This window comes from Perca fluviatilis, chromosome 5, assembly GCF_010015445.1.
Source record: "Perca fluviatilis chromosome 5, GENO_Pfluv_1.0, whole genome shotgun sequence".
Taxonomy (NCBI): Eukaryota; Metazoa; Chordata; class Actinopteri; order Perciformes; family Percidae; genus Perca; species Perca fluviatilis.
Genome location: NC_053116.1, coordinates 40,517,476 through 40,532,908, shown reverse-complemented (window position 1 = coordinate 40,532,908; position 15,433 = coordinate 40,517,476).

Below are 15,433 nucleotides of genomic sequence, written 5' to 3'. Positions count from 1 at the left end.
CTATAGGAAGCACTCTAGCTAGCCAGCCAGCATCACCTCGCTGGTCGAGTTTCGAGCTGGTACAAAGTTTATATCGGCCTGATATACAAAGGGGATCCGAGGAAATACTGTCCGAGTATTACTTCATCTGCAGCGGGCTTAATCAGCCTGGATTCAAGAAAAGGACTACGTTCTGTTTCTTGTTTGGTCGACCTGGATTACGTTCGTCCCCTCTGCTTCGGGCGAAACGGATCGTTAAACTCTGGCAAGAAGTTTTAACTTACAAACAACGCACAGTAAGAAGGCTGTACACAGTTCTGGGCAGATATTAGAACTAGTGCGTTTTGTTTTGTTATTAATGAGCAAAGGGTTCGCTACCATTGTTGCCATTAATGTGATCTGATTTAATCATGTATTGGTCCATATGTGATTATTAATCTGTTGCTGTGAATGTATAACTGATCAATTATACCGTTGATTTATGTGGTGTTAAGTAGCTTGGTATAACTGTAATCGCTACCTGCTTAAATCACTCCTTTTATTAGGAGTTTTTAGTTACTGTCCGCGAGATAATCGCGATGAATCAGCTGTGAGCCACTGAGCTGGCTGTTATCAATATTTATTACATGGCTTGCTTGAATTCTAATGTAGAATGCGGTCTGTTATTTTCTTGATAACAGACCGCTGCTAAGGATAACACACCGTTGCCATGCAAAAGCAGTGCGTTGCCATGGACGCCGTTCTGTTCACTCTGGAGGACAGCTATCAATCAATCCGCTGAAAGAAGTCCGGATAATTTAGCCTATCAGCTGTGGCAAAAAGTGGGGAAACGGGGGCGAACTTCTGTCCTCCAAGCAATGACAGCAGATCGATGAGCGTCTATCGCTAGCATCTTTCTATACCGTCTATGATCGCTAGCTACGCAGTAACAGCCGTAGGGACAACAACGCTAATAGTTAGCTTACATTGCAACTTGTTTAACGTTAACTTACAGGTGTGTCAACCATGCAGCGGCTCGCAAAAGCACCAACGGGATGGAATGAGGACATAAACGTCCACATAAATATTCCCAAAGAAGCCATTCACCGTGTCTCACTTCACCGTCAACAGAAATGTTCAGTTTACTGTAAATTAGAGCAGCCGATAGCCCGCTAGCTAGCCCGCTAGCTCACTACAACGCGTCAGCTAATGTTGTGTCATTTCCTGCAGTGATTAAAACAGCAGCTGGGTCATTTGTCCACCACGGCAGCACCTCATAAAATATACGGCTACTACCACAGCCCGTAAGGTGGTGTTGAGTAGCTAATAGACGAAGGATTGCATTACAGAGTTTACGTTGCTATGGACGCAGGATTCCAACTGTAGAGACGGAACGGACTATTTTCTCTAGTGGAAGCAATTCAATCGTATTTAAATCAATAAACTCCCATTTAAATCAATATTTTGTCAAGTTATTAGTCAAATTATTGATTTATTTGGTAAGTAGCCATGTAATAAGCGGGATAATGTAGAGCGAGGCGGTTGTTATAGCGAATACAACCCCGACAGGGTGATCAGGACAGGTCTTGTGTTCAGCTCGGTCCAGATAATTACTACATTATCCCTTACCTAAAGATCAGAGTGCCTCTTTTCTTTACTCTTCTCCTCTTTCTTCTTTTACTAACACACACACACACGACACAGGCTAGCCGCGTAGCTCCCGAGCTAACGTTGTAGGCTAGCCTCACACGTGGAGTCGGCATCACCTTGTACAGAGCTAACACATGACCTAGCATACTAGGCTAAGCGTGCGCGTTGCCTAGCAACCCCCTCGGCTTCTTCAGCCCCTGCCGTTACCACAGAAATGAGACTGTTCCACAGTTTGATTATTGGTCCCTGACTAGCAGGGTGGTGCCCCGTTTTGATTGTCGATTTGATAAAGTTATTAATAACCATATTCATAACTTTATTAATATTGATAAAACATCTTTGATAATTTGCCAATGATCAAATCTGTACCCTAAGGGAATCCTACAGGGGGTAAGACAGGGGAATACTTCTAAAATAATGAAGTTACACCAGAGGGTTTGATTGGTCCCCGTAGTTTAGCTCCGTCCGACCTCAGCTGTGCGTGCGTTGAGATCTCCGTCAACATGCAGAGAGGACGAGAAGCTTTTACGTGCTGTCAGGAACCGGTATTTAAGGTGAACCGGTCCTCGGTAGTACCGACATATAAACACTAAACTGCTTTAGCTGTCTTAAACGTGTTCTAACTAAGATATCTCCTGGAGAAAGAATACTTTTCTATCGACAAAGTCAGCCGTGCCGTCATGCTGCATCAGCTCCAGAGAATGAGGAGAACAGCGGGCTCGGTCCAGAAGGTGGTTCAGGTTTCTTGTGTTCAGCTCGGTCCAGAAGCTGGTTCAGGTTTCTTGTGTTCAGCTCGGTCCAGAAGCTGGTTCAGGCTTCTTGTGTTCAGCTCGGTCCAGAAGCTGGTTCAGGTTTCTTGTGTTCAGCTCGGTCCAGAAGCTGGTTCAGGCTTCTTGTGTTCAGCTCGGTCCAGAAGCTGGTTCAGGTTTCTTGTGTTCAGCTCGGTCCAGAAGCTGGTTCAGGTTTCTTGTGTTCAGCTCGGTCCAGAAGCTGGTTCAGGTTTCTTGTGTTCAGCTCGGTCCAGAAGCTGGTTCAGGTTTCTTGTGTTCAGCTCGGTCCAGAAGCTGGTTCAGGTTTCTTGTGTTCAGCTCGGTCCAGAAGCTGGTTCAGGCTTCTTGTGTTCAGCTCGGTCCAGAAGCTGGTTCAGGTTTCTTGTGTTCAGCTCGGTCCAGAAGCTGGTTCAGGCTTCTTGTGTTCAGCTCGGTCCAGAAGCTGGTTCAGGTTTCTTGTGTTCAGCTCGGTCCAGAAGCTGGTTCAGGTTTCTTGTGTTCAGCTCAGTCCAGAAGCTGGTTCAGGCTTCTTGTGTTCAGCTCGGTCCAGAAGCTGGTTCAGGCTTCTTGTGTTCAGCTCGGTCCAGAAGCTGGTTCAGGTTTCTTGTGTTCAGCCTCGGTCCAGAAGCTGGTTCCAGGCTTCTTGTGTTCAGCTTGCTCCAGAAGCGGTTCAGCGCTTCTTGTGTTCAGCTCGGTCCAGAAGCTGGTTCAGGTTTCTTGTGTTCAGCTCCAGTCCAGAAGCTGGTTCAGGCTTCTTGTGTTCAGCTCGGTCCAGAAGCTGGTTCAGGCTTCTTGTGTTCAGCTCGGTCCAGAAGCTGGTTCAGGCTTCTTGTGTTCAGCTCGGTCCAGAAGCTATAGGAGCAGAACATGTCTATAGACAGTAGTGAAATTTATAAAAGTAATTGTGTGCACATCCCACCTTCTGGCAGGTGCAGGACAAATGAAAGTACTTAAAACAAAAAAAATTTAATGTCCGCAACACTGCTTTAAACTCCCATATTTAATATAAAATGCAAAGTTTCGACCCTACTGGGTCTTCTTCAGGCAAAAGTAGTAGGGTCGAAACGTTGCATTTTATATTAAATATGGGAGTTTAAAGCAGTGTTGCGGACTATACTATATGTTATTACAGCTTTAATAAACTGTATGTTATTACAGCTTTAATAAACTATATGTTATTACAGCTTTAATAAACTGTATGTTATTACAGCTTTAATAAACTGTATGTTATTACAGCTTTAATAAACTGTATGTTATTACAGCTTTAATAAACTGTATGTTATTACAGCTTTAATAAACTGTATGTTATTACAGCTTTAATAAACTATATGTTATTACAGCTTTAATAAACTGTATGTTATTACAGCTTTAATAAACTATATGTTACTACAGCTTTAATAAACTGTATGTTATTACAGCTTTAATAAACTGTATGTTATTACAGCTTTAATAAACTATATGTTATTACAGCTTTAATAAACTGTATGTTATTACAGCTTTAATAAACTGTATGTTATTACAGCTTTAATAAACTGTATGTTATTACAGCTTTAATAAACTATATGTTATTACAGCTTTAATAAACTATATGTTATTCGCAGCTTTAATAAACTATATGTTATTACAGCTTTAATAAACTGTATGTTACTACAGCTTTAATAAACTATGTTATGACAGCTTAATAAGGCCTAAAATGCCCAAATATAGATCTTAAAACAAAACGCAAAAGTAAGACCAGACGGCTGCCCTGACCCGGCGCTGAACACAACGATCCTGAAACAGCTTTTTTAAAAACAGGCCAACACTTTAGTTTCATTACCTTGAGGATTTAATTGTTGTAATATGGATCATATTGTACGCTCTATGTAAAGAACTTTGAGAGTTTTTATCTGTGAAAAGCTCTTTATCAATATATTTTAATTTCTTAACTAACAACAATCTCCATTCTGTTGTGTTGTGATTAAATGACCACACAGTAAACAGATTAATCCTCTTTCTTTACATCATGTTGACTTTATTATTTTGGGTTTCCTTAGTTAACCCTTGTGTTGTCTTCAGGTCAGATTTAACCCGTTGTCTAAATGTCTATATCAGAAATATAATGTATAATTCTTTTTAACAACCTCACTTGGATTACCCAAAAAACAACACGGATGATTCCACACAACGCGCTTTGCAAGTACAACAAAAGATAGGATGTCTAATTTCATTGAATTTTGGGTGTTTTGTTTAGATTTTTTAGCATTTGAAATAAAATCTAAAATGTTTGAATACCGTCTCCAAACTGAACGTTGACCCTTCTATGATTATCCTTCCTTTAATATTAGTCTAAATAATTCATCATTTCAGCTTTTTTAACTCAAGAATTAGGTATAATTTCCTATAAATTAGTTTTTTTTTTTATTGACCATGAATTCCAAAAATAAGTAATAAGTGTAAAATTAGTTATGAGTTGGTGGTGTTTATACATGGTAGTGAAAAGAAGCGCTAAACGTGAAAAAAAAACGCCAAAAGTGTCGGCCAAAAGAGACAAAAAACGAGTTAATTCAAATAAAAGTATTCCCTTTAGCAGCTGAATGCTTGCATAATTTCATTTAAAATGAAAAAAGACTAAACTTAAAAAACCGACAAAACGAAGTAAAAAAATATGTTGAAAAAAGCTAAAATGTCAGAAAAAAAAACGTCAGAAAAATGTGGCAAAAAAGTTTTCAAACATAAAGATTTGATGCTTTTCTTTGTCATATACTATGGTCATAAGTGTATAGAATAAAACAAGACTTTAATTTATCGGAGTTATCGGCTGTGGGGAAATATAACTGACATGTTTTACTGTTTTTTTACTTTTTTTAGATTAGATAAAATCATATTTGACTCGAGGGACCTCCGGTGGAAAAACACTTTCAAAATGTGATAAGTGTGGAATCTTTAAATGTGTGTTCGTCAGACAAAGGGCCCTATTTTAACGATCTGAAACTCAAGTATCAAACGTGAAACGCAAGTAGCTTTGTGGGGGATCTCGGGCGCTGTTGCTATGATACCGGCGGGATAAATGACTTTTGCGCCTGACGCAAATCTAAAATGGTCTTTAGTAGCTAGGTGTGGTTTGGGCGTAACACATAAGCGGAGTTTGACATTCGAGCCAAGGGGGGCAACAAAACAAAAAAACTCATTGTAGCCGCTGAGACCTGGGAACACAGCACGAGCACATATGGACAAAACAAAAATGCTAAATAAACATATGTTTATTTTTTAAAGCAGATTTGAAATTACATTGTAACAATTTAACAATTCGCCCTTATGAAATCCAATCACGGCACGGCTGTGTTGGAGCACAACAGACAGATGGTGGCAGAATGCCCCGACACTTAAATTCAACTAACATGTAACAATGATCAGTGTTGGACCTCCAGTCTGTTGAGATGCCTCTCCAAACGCAGAAACCAAGCTCAATCGCACCATAAAATGTTAAGACACGTTAAGAAAAAAGATCAGTATTTTACCGTGATCCAATGACATGAAAACAAGTCATCCACAGCGATCAGTAGATTCACAAACAGAGTCCCGGTGTATCCAGCAAGGCCTCTACTAGCGCCACATTCACCTGTCAGCTCCAAACAGGTGAACGAGGTGAACTTCGCCTTTTAAACAAAGTGGAATAAAACGTATAAAAGTCCAAATCTACACAAAACGCCCAATCAATTAGTAAGCTGAGAGCAAATTTACATACATGACATTTAGGCAACCTTTATTGCAACTTTGGCACGGTAAGATGTCCGGACTAGTGCAACGGTAATTATCATTTTTTGCGTTATGCATATGCGTCGAAAATGGTCTCAGGTGAGAGGCAGAGCCCTGAAAAAATATTATTTTTTACCAAAGCAGTATATGAAATCAGACGTATTACCTATCCCCATTTAGTTGTTTTGTGTTATTTTAAATATTTATAATATTTATAATATAACATGATTCTAGTCATGCATTACCAGACCTTCCTCCACAGCGCTGCGGAGGAAGGTCTGGACATGCAAGACTAGAATCATGGTGACTAAAATCTGGCTAGTCCACACAGCATTCCTGGATGGGAGGAAAACCTGCTCTGGTTTATTGGGAATCACAATTGTCTTGGGCGGGGCTAAGCTCCAGACGGAGCCACGGTTCCTCTGCTAAATTGTCTCTGGAAAGAACTAGTTTTGGTGGAACATGTGGACGTTAAAAAGGAGTTTTAGTCGTGCAACAGAAAACTCAGATTGGACAGATAGTCTAGCTAGCTGTCTGGTGTAAGGAATTAGTTCTAAATAAGGCCCTGAGGCCTGTCAAATCTGACTCCTATTAATTAATTCCTGCACTTTCTTATATCAGAATTAAGTTTACCAGAACACAAGGATCAATCTGAGACGAAGAGTTCAGTAAAGCAAAGTTTACTGAGTCCAGCATAAGAGTTACAACACAGCTGTGGGTTCACAAACAGAGACTAAGTTTCCCTATCGACAGACACTTTAAGTCAGAGCTGGTCCACCAGGATCTCATCTGAAAATTATCCCCGATCTGAGTTTTCACGAGTCTTTATTCTCTCCTCACAGGGGGCTGTCTTCTTAGCCTCGTGAGACCGTCCTGATCTCGCAAACTCCAGTTTTCTCCTCTCAGATCAGTCTGTCACCTTGAGATAGAGAAAATTTGGATCAAATTTGCCCGTCTATCACCAACATAGGTGGTGATAGACAGATGGTTTATCCAATCAGCTAACCAGTATTTTCGCCCCTTCCCAAAAGTTCTCCAACGGAAAGTTCCCAGATGGATATGCCGAGCAAATGCGAAGCGATCCATCTGGTGGAGTCAGGTTAGTGTCTTCTAGTTCCTAGACAGAAACTGTTATCTTTCACAAACACACACACCAAGGTCTGGGTCTCTGTGTGGTGCAAATTCCTCGTCTACTCTCGCAACCTCCAAACAATGCCCCTCTACGCCATAAAAGCCTAAACTAATTGTATGACTTAAGCTTAACCTTCTGTGCATCAGAGGTGCATAGTCTTTAACGTGACTATTACACCACTTGTCATCACACCCCCAACCGGCCCGTCAGACACCTCCTACCAAGAGTCTGGGTCTGCCGAGGTTTCTTCCTAAAAGGGAGTTTCTCCTCGCCACTGTTGCAACAGCCACTGCTAATGCTTCCTCTTGAGGGAATAACTGTAATTGTTGGGGTTTTGGAATTTATAGAGTGTGGTCTAGACCTACTCTATCTGTAAAGTGTCTCGAGATAACTCTGTTATGATTTGACACTATAAATAAAATTGAATTGAGGTCACTTGGAGTACCTTTAACCACTTCCTCAATAACAACACGCAATCTAAGCAATCCCGGGAGTGTAATGGCGTGGATATCGCATACCTGCAAACTCAGAAGGGCTGAGAAAGGTGACACAGCAGTTTAGTTTACTCCAGCTGCTAGCTAACGGTAGGCTAACGTTACCTGCTGTCGAGTGTAGTGTTACCGTAACTAGCGTCCCGTGCAGCGATGTTTCAGTTCCCTCGAACGTCCGTTTTCGGAGAATCAGAGAGAAGTGGAGGCATTTAAGTAGCACCTAAATAAGGCACCGATATCTGAGTTGCTGTTCGGTCCGGTAGATAGCGGTCGTTAAGGCACCGGCTTAATTAGCACCAGTCTCGGGTCTCGGACCCGCCCACCCCCAAAAAATAAAAACTCTTCGGATCTACATGATTCACGTGGATGACATTTTCACATTCAAAACTAGTTTGCAGGTATGATATTGACTAATCAACAATAAGTTATGTAGTTATTAGGAGGATACCATCGGCCATAATGGGGACTCCTGGAGAGCTTAATAATATAATACTGGAAAACTTGGCTTGAGTTTTTTCGACCAAACATGTTTTAAAAGTTAAATAAAATCTAAAATGTTGCCCCAGCAGGAGGTTGCTGTAGGGACTTTACCTCCCTTTTATTTAACAAATCAAAAATTTGGAAAAAAAAACCCTCCCACCCACAAACACACTTTGTAGCAGAGGAGAGGTACATTTTGGCATTCGACACTTTATTCACAAACTTAAACCAATCACTGTTTCCAGATCAGTGGTAACTGTACAGGTGTGTTAGATCAGTTTAACTGGCTGCACACGGCACGTTCACATCTCACCATTGGTCCATTCGTCCCTCCGTCCTCCAATCAAAGTGCTCGCAGTTTGTCCTTCAGTGTGTGTGTGTGTGAGAGAGAGAGGGAGTGTGTGTGTGTGTGTGTGAGAGAGGGAGTGTGTGTGAGCAAGAGAGAGGAGTGTGTGAGTATGTGTGTGTGTGTGTGTGTGTGTGTGTGTGTGTGTGTGTGTGAGAGAGATGGAATGTGTGTGTGTGTGTGTGTGTGTGGAGTGAGAGAGAGAGGGAGTGTGTGTGTGTGAGAGAGAGAGGGAGTGTGTGTGTGTGTGTGTGTGTGAGAGAGAGAGGGAGTGTGTGTGAGTGTGTGTGTGTGTGAGAGCAAGAGAGAGGAGTGTGGAAGTATGTGTGTGTGTGTGTTGTGTGTGTGTGTATGTGTGAGAGTGTGTGTGTGAGCAAGGAGAGGAGTGTGAGTATGTGTGTGAGAGTGTGTGTGTGTGTGTGTGTGTGTGTATGTGTGTATGTGTGAGAGTGTGTGTGTGAGCAAGAGAGAGGAGTGTGTGAGTATGTGTGTGTGTGTGTGTGTGTGTGTGTGTGTGTGTGTGTGCGTCTTTAGAAAACACACCTAAACATTTACAAATACATTCAAACACAGCCAGGAGGGTTTTTCCTAGATAGTTGTTAGACAGCAAATAGCACCGCAGAGAAAATACATGTGGGGTTAAAACCAAAATCTACAGACAGCAGACCGCTCGGCCGCACTCACACAGGACACACGAAATCACCCGCAAACACTTCTACACCGTTAGAATCAAACTATTGTAATAAAACTCATAAGTTACGTCTTCATTAGATCACACAAGATACACCAGGGATGCACCGAATCCAGGACTGGGCTTCTGATTCGGCTGAATATTTGGGCTTTTTGACGGGGGTTCTGGTTTTTGCCGAACCTTAGAATATGTTCCCAGGGAACCGAACCCTACGCTTGCACTCGGCGCGCTATGCTGGTCGCCATAGTGACGGCGCCGTTGATTACGGGAAGGGGTTTACATAGGTGGAGCGTTCAATGCAGCAGGCTGTGAGAAAGTGGACATGGATCTGGTGAGCAGAACAAGTTGTTGTCTGGCAGAACTTTCAGTCAAAAGAAGGCCATTCAAGTCCAGCTACATGTTCAATCTGTTCAATGCTGATTGGTCTGGTGGTGGCGAGGACCCTAAACTACACACAACATGGCCGCTGTTACAACATCTGGTATCAAACATCTGAAAGAATACGAGTTGTGCACGAAGGAATCTCCAGACAGCAGCCAGAATGCAGCAACTTCAGGTACAGCAAAGGAAGGACAGTCCCTGTTTACTTCATTCATGTGTTTACTGGGTTCATGGACTGAGGATGGGAGGAGGAGTCAGCACCATCTCAACCAGGGGGTTCAGGATTCAGCCGAAAACCCCAAAAATCTGGATTCAGTGCATCCCTAGTAATAAGCTGAGATCAGTGCAGTCCTGCAGTGTGCACCATCGTGTCTCATTAACATACTTTCATAATTACTGAACCCCAAAAATCTGGATTCGGTGCATCCCTACACAAGATATACACACTTCTCCTGATGTTTCAACAGTGTAAGAGTATCTGAGAGGTGATTTCAACACATCTTAATAACGTCTCAATATTCAAGTTTAAAAAAAAAAAGATGTCTTAATTTACAGCGAGAGGATTCGAATCACGTCTGTGTTAAACAAAATCAAATAAAGAAAACCGGAGCGGTGTGCAAAAGTCATAATGAAATCATAAATGTTATGTCCTGTTTTCTTTTTTTTTTATATAGCTATATTTTAAATTTTATAAGTTACATGTCCCAATTTAACCCTTGTGTTGTCCTAGGATAAAATTTGACCCGTTTTCAAAGTTTTTTATATCAGAAATCTGGGTTTCTTAACTTAATTGCCCAAAAATAACATGGATGCATGATGTACGTTGTGTGGAACACATATAACAATCTTCGCAGGTACATCAGTATATCCTGTGATTCACTCAACATCCTCTGAGCTTAACTATTAGTCAAAACAATTCATAATTTCTGCTTTTTTTTAACTCAAAAATTAAGTATAATGTCATTTAAATTAGGTTTAATGACCATGAGTGACAAAAACGTGTGTGAAGTGTCAAAAACATTGGAAAAGTGCCAAAGATTTTTACATTTTTACATTTTGACCCAGAAGGACAACACATTCATGGTGGACGGGACGACATCACAAGGGTTAAAACTGGATTTGGGGAAGTGAGGGATGAAACTCTGACAGCAAATAAGTCAAAAGTAGAAAAGAAAAGAAAAAGCAGCTGGAAATAAAAAGGAAGGTTTTCTGCAGGAAGAAGGCGATTGGACGGTGATGTTTGAAGGTTAAACACGGGTAGACTTTAAACTAGAAACCTTTATTCCTCTGCAAATCAGCTGCAACAAGTTCGATGACATCACCGTGTAGTCCTGTTCCTATTGGCCCACGAGACATCGAGAGATTTCCAGTTTACAGTCTTTCCGTTCTGTTTCTGAATCCTCGTTCTGTTCTTTTTCGACGTTTGATCCAAAAAAAAAAAAAAACGTTCTCGTCGTCATTCTCTACGGAGCTGCCGCTTTGCATTGTGGGAACTGTAGTCAGTCATCGGGGTGAGGGTGGGGGGGGGGGTTAGTACAACTGTAGCTGTGTCGTCGGGCGATGCGGAAACCAACACTCGAGTTAGTGGAAGAAATAAAAACAATAATAATAATAATAATAATAAAAGAGGTGACGTCATGGTGACATCAGCTGTGATGTCATCAGCAGTGATGTCACAGCGTTCAACGTCTCAGGAGTTTAGTAATGATGGAAACAGAGGGAGAGGAAGAGAAAGAGGAGAAGAGAGGAGGGGAGGAAGAGGAGAAGAGAGGAGGGAGAGGAGAGGACGGAGGAGGAAGAGGAGGTAGAGGACGGGAGGAAGAGGATGGAGAGGAGAGGAAGAGGAGAGGAGGGAGAGGAGGAAGAGGAGGTAGAGGAGGAAGAAGAGAGGAGGAAGAGGAGGGAGAGGAGGTAGAGGAGGAAGAGGAGGGAGAGGAGGAAGAGGAGAGAAGAGAGGAAGGAGAGGAGAGAAGAGAGGAGGGAGAGGAGGAAAAGGAGGGAGAGGAGAGAAGAGAGGAGGGGAGGAAGAGGAGAGGAGGGAGAGGAGGAAGAGGAGGGAGAGGAGGTAGAGGAGGGAGAGGAGGAGAGGAGGGAGAGGAGGGAGAGGAGGAAGAGGAGAGAAGAGGGAAGGAGAGGAGAGAAGAGAAGAGAGGAGGGAGGAAGAGGAGAGGAGGAAAAGGAGGGAGAGGAGAGGAGGAGGAAGAGGAGGAGAGGAAGAAGAGGAGGAGAGGAGGAGAAGAGAAAGAGGAGAGAAGAGAGGAGGGAGGAGGAGGAAAAGGAGGAGAGGAGAGGAGAGAGGAAAAGAGGAGAGGAGGAAGAGGAGGAGGAAAGGGAGAGGAGGAAAAGGAGCCGGACATAAGCTGATTGGGGCTGTACAACCCCACACAGTTGTTACATGGACAGACTCTCTCGTATTCTTTGTACGCCCATGGAATTTAACATGGATATAAGGAGTTTGGTGGGGGTTTTTGTTGTACCTGAGAAAAAACAGGATCCATCCCAGTTACCGTGACACAGAAAAAACCAGGTCAGCAACCAGAACTACACACGGACTATATAATTATTTTTTTTTATTTTTTAATATAACTTTTTTTTTTTTTTCTTTTATTTTAGAAATAATGCACGGAGACACAGTTGAACACAACAGAAGCAGGCTGATATTTTTTTTTTTTTCCTCCTCCTCTGGTTCCAAGCAAATGCAAATGGAGAAATACAATGGTGGAGAAAAAATGTAGGAGAGGAAGGATTGATGATAGCCAAAAACCCCTCCTCCTCTCTACAGCCCCACAGCCGTGAGCAGGGTGGGGAGGTGTGTGAGACAGGAGATGGTAGAAGATGACATGGAGCGTGAAGGGTGCTGTGGTGGGGGAAAGGAGGGTCGCGGCCGCCTTCCTTCCCCACCGCCTTTGCCCTCCAGGCTGCTGGATGGACACACTTCAGGGGCCAGTTGGAGCCCCTCCGCTAAATCGACACAAAGAAGCTTCTGGAACCCCCGGTATGACTGGATCCGATGTGCTAAGAAGATATATGGATTGAGAGGTGAAGGTTAATGGTGGTGGTGTATGCATGTGTGTGTGTGTAAGGTGTGTGGTGTATGTATGTGAGGGAGTGACGTGTGTGTGTGCATGGTTACGTGTTGTGGGTGTGTGTATGGGTGTATGTGTGTATGGGTGTGTATGCGTGTGTGTGTATTATGTGTGTGTGTGCCGCGTATGTAATAAGTTTGTGTTGCGCAGTAACGCTTGTACCGTATGTATAGTGCTGCGTGTGTGTGTTTATCGCGGTGTGTGTACACGTGTGTGTGTGTGTGTGTGTGTGTGTGTGTGTGTGTGTGTGAGAGAGTGGTAGATCATCAGACAACGAGCAGCAAAAATCTCTGTTTATAATACATGTTTGTTGATGTAAATGCTAACATCAACATGCTGAGTCCAGCTCAGACCAAAGACTAACAACGAAACGAGTGTAGACTTCAGTCGCCCTGCAGCGTCGGGTCAGCTGCCGGTCTCCACCAATGAGACGAGACGCTGAGTCATCTCTCTCTGGACTGTTGTTCTAAGGGAGCTGTGTCCATGCTTTTTGGCTAATGTTTTATCAGAATATATCTCTTTAAATGTGAATATAAACGATGTTCATTTCATGGTGTCAAAATAAAGTGGAACTTCAAGCGACTTTGAGTTCGTGAAAAGGCGACTTTCTGCGGTTAAAACGGTTCGGATGGTATTATACAAATTACCGCCAGATGGATCGCTTTGCATTTGCTCGCCATATCCATCTGGGAACTTACCGTTGGAGAACGTTTTGGGAAGGGGCGAAAATCCTGGTTATCTGATTGGATAAACCATCTTTCTATCACCACCTATAGTTGGTGATAGACACTTCTCGTTGTGTCTCTGTCTTTAGTTGTCTGTATGTGTCTAGTCCATGCTAATGTCCTGTACATGTGTCTCTGTCTTTAGTTGTCTGTCTGTGTCTAGTCCATGCTAATGTCCTGTACATGTGTCTCTGTCTTTAGTTGTCTGTATGTGTCTAGTCCATGCTAATGTCCTGTACATGTGTCTCTGTCTTTAGTTGTCTGTCTGTGTCTAGTCCATGCTAATGTCCTGTACATGTGTCTCTGTCTTTAGTTATCTGTATGTGTCTAGTCCATGCTAATGTCCTGTACATGTGTCTCTGTCTTTAGTTGTCTGTATGTGTCTAGTCCATGCTAATGACATGTACATGTGTCTCTGTCTTTAGTTGTCTGTGTGTGTCTAGTCCATGCTAATGTCCTGTACATGTGTCTCTGTCTTTAGTTATCTGTACGTGTCTAGTCCATGCTAATGTCCTGTACATGTGTCTCTGTCTTTAGTTGTCTGTATGTCTAGTCCATGCTAATGTCATGTACATGTGTCTCTGTCTTTAGTTATCTGTATGTGTCTAGTCCATGCTAATGTCCTGTACATGTGTCTCTGTCTTTAGTTGTCTGTATGTGTCTAGTCCATGCTAATGTCCTGTACATGTGTCTCTGTCTTTAGTTGTCTGTATGTCTAGTCCATGCTAATGTCCTGTACATGTGTCTCTGTCTTTAGTTGTCTGTATGTCTAGTCCATGCTAATGTCCTGTACATGTGTCTCTGTCTTTAGTTGTCTGTATGTGTCTAGTCCATGCTAATGTCCTGTACATGTGTCTCTGTTTTTAGTTGTCTGTGTGTGTCTAGTCCATGCTAATGTCCTGTACATGTGTCTTTGTCTTTAGTTGTCTGTATGTGTCTAGTCCATGCCAATGTCCTGTACATGTGTCTCTGTCTTTAGTTGTCTGTGTTGTGTCTAGTCCATGCTAATGTCCTGTACATGTGTCTCTGTCTTTAGTTGTCTGTATGTGTCTAGTCCATGCTAATGTCCTGTACATGTGTCTCTGTCTTTAGTTGTCTGTATGTTTAGTCCATGCTAATGTCCTGTACATGTGTCCTGCTTTAGTTGTCTGTATGTCTAGTCCATGCTAATGTCCCGTGCATGTGTCTCTGTCTTTAGTTGTCTGTATGTGTCTAGTCCATGCTAATGTCCTGTACATGTGTCCCTGGTTTTTAGTTGTCTGTGTGGGGCCTAGTCCATGCTAATGTCCGTACATGTGTCTTTGTCTTTTAGTTGTCTGTCTGTGTCTAGTCCATGCCAATGTCCTGTACATGTGTCTCTGTCTTTAGTTGTCTGTATGTGTCTAGTCCATGCTAATGTCCTGTACATGTGTCTCTGTCTTTAGTTGTCTGTATGTGTCTAGTCCATGCTAATGTCCGTAGCATGTTCTTGGTCTTTAGTTGTCTGTGTGTGTCTAGTCCATGCTAATGTCCTGTACATGTGTCTCTGTCTTTAGTTGTCTGTGTGTGTCTAGTCCATGCTAATGTCCTGTACATGTGTCTCTGTCTTTAGTTGTCTGTGTGTGTCTAGTCCATGCTAATGTCCTGTACATGTGTCTCTGTCTTTAGTTGTCTGTGTGTGTCTAGTCCATGCTAATGTCCTGTACATGTGTCTCTGTCTTTAGTTGTCTGTGTGTGTCTAGTCCATGCTAATGTCCTGTACATGTGTCTCTGTCTTTAGTTGTCTGTATGTGTCTAGTCCATGCTAATGTCCTGTACATGTGTCTCTGTCTTTAGTTGTCGGTATGTGTCTAGTCCATGCTAATGTCCTGTACATGTCTCTGTCTTTAGTTGTCTGTGTGTCTTAGTCCATGCTAATGTCCTGTACATGTGTCTCTGTCTGTAGTTGTCTGTGTGTGTCTAGTCCATGCTAATGTCCTGTACATGTGTCTCTGTCTTTAGTTGTC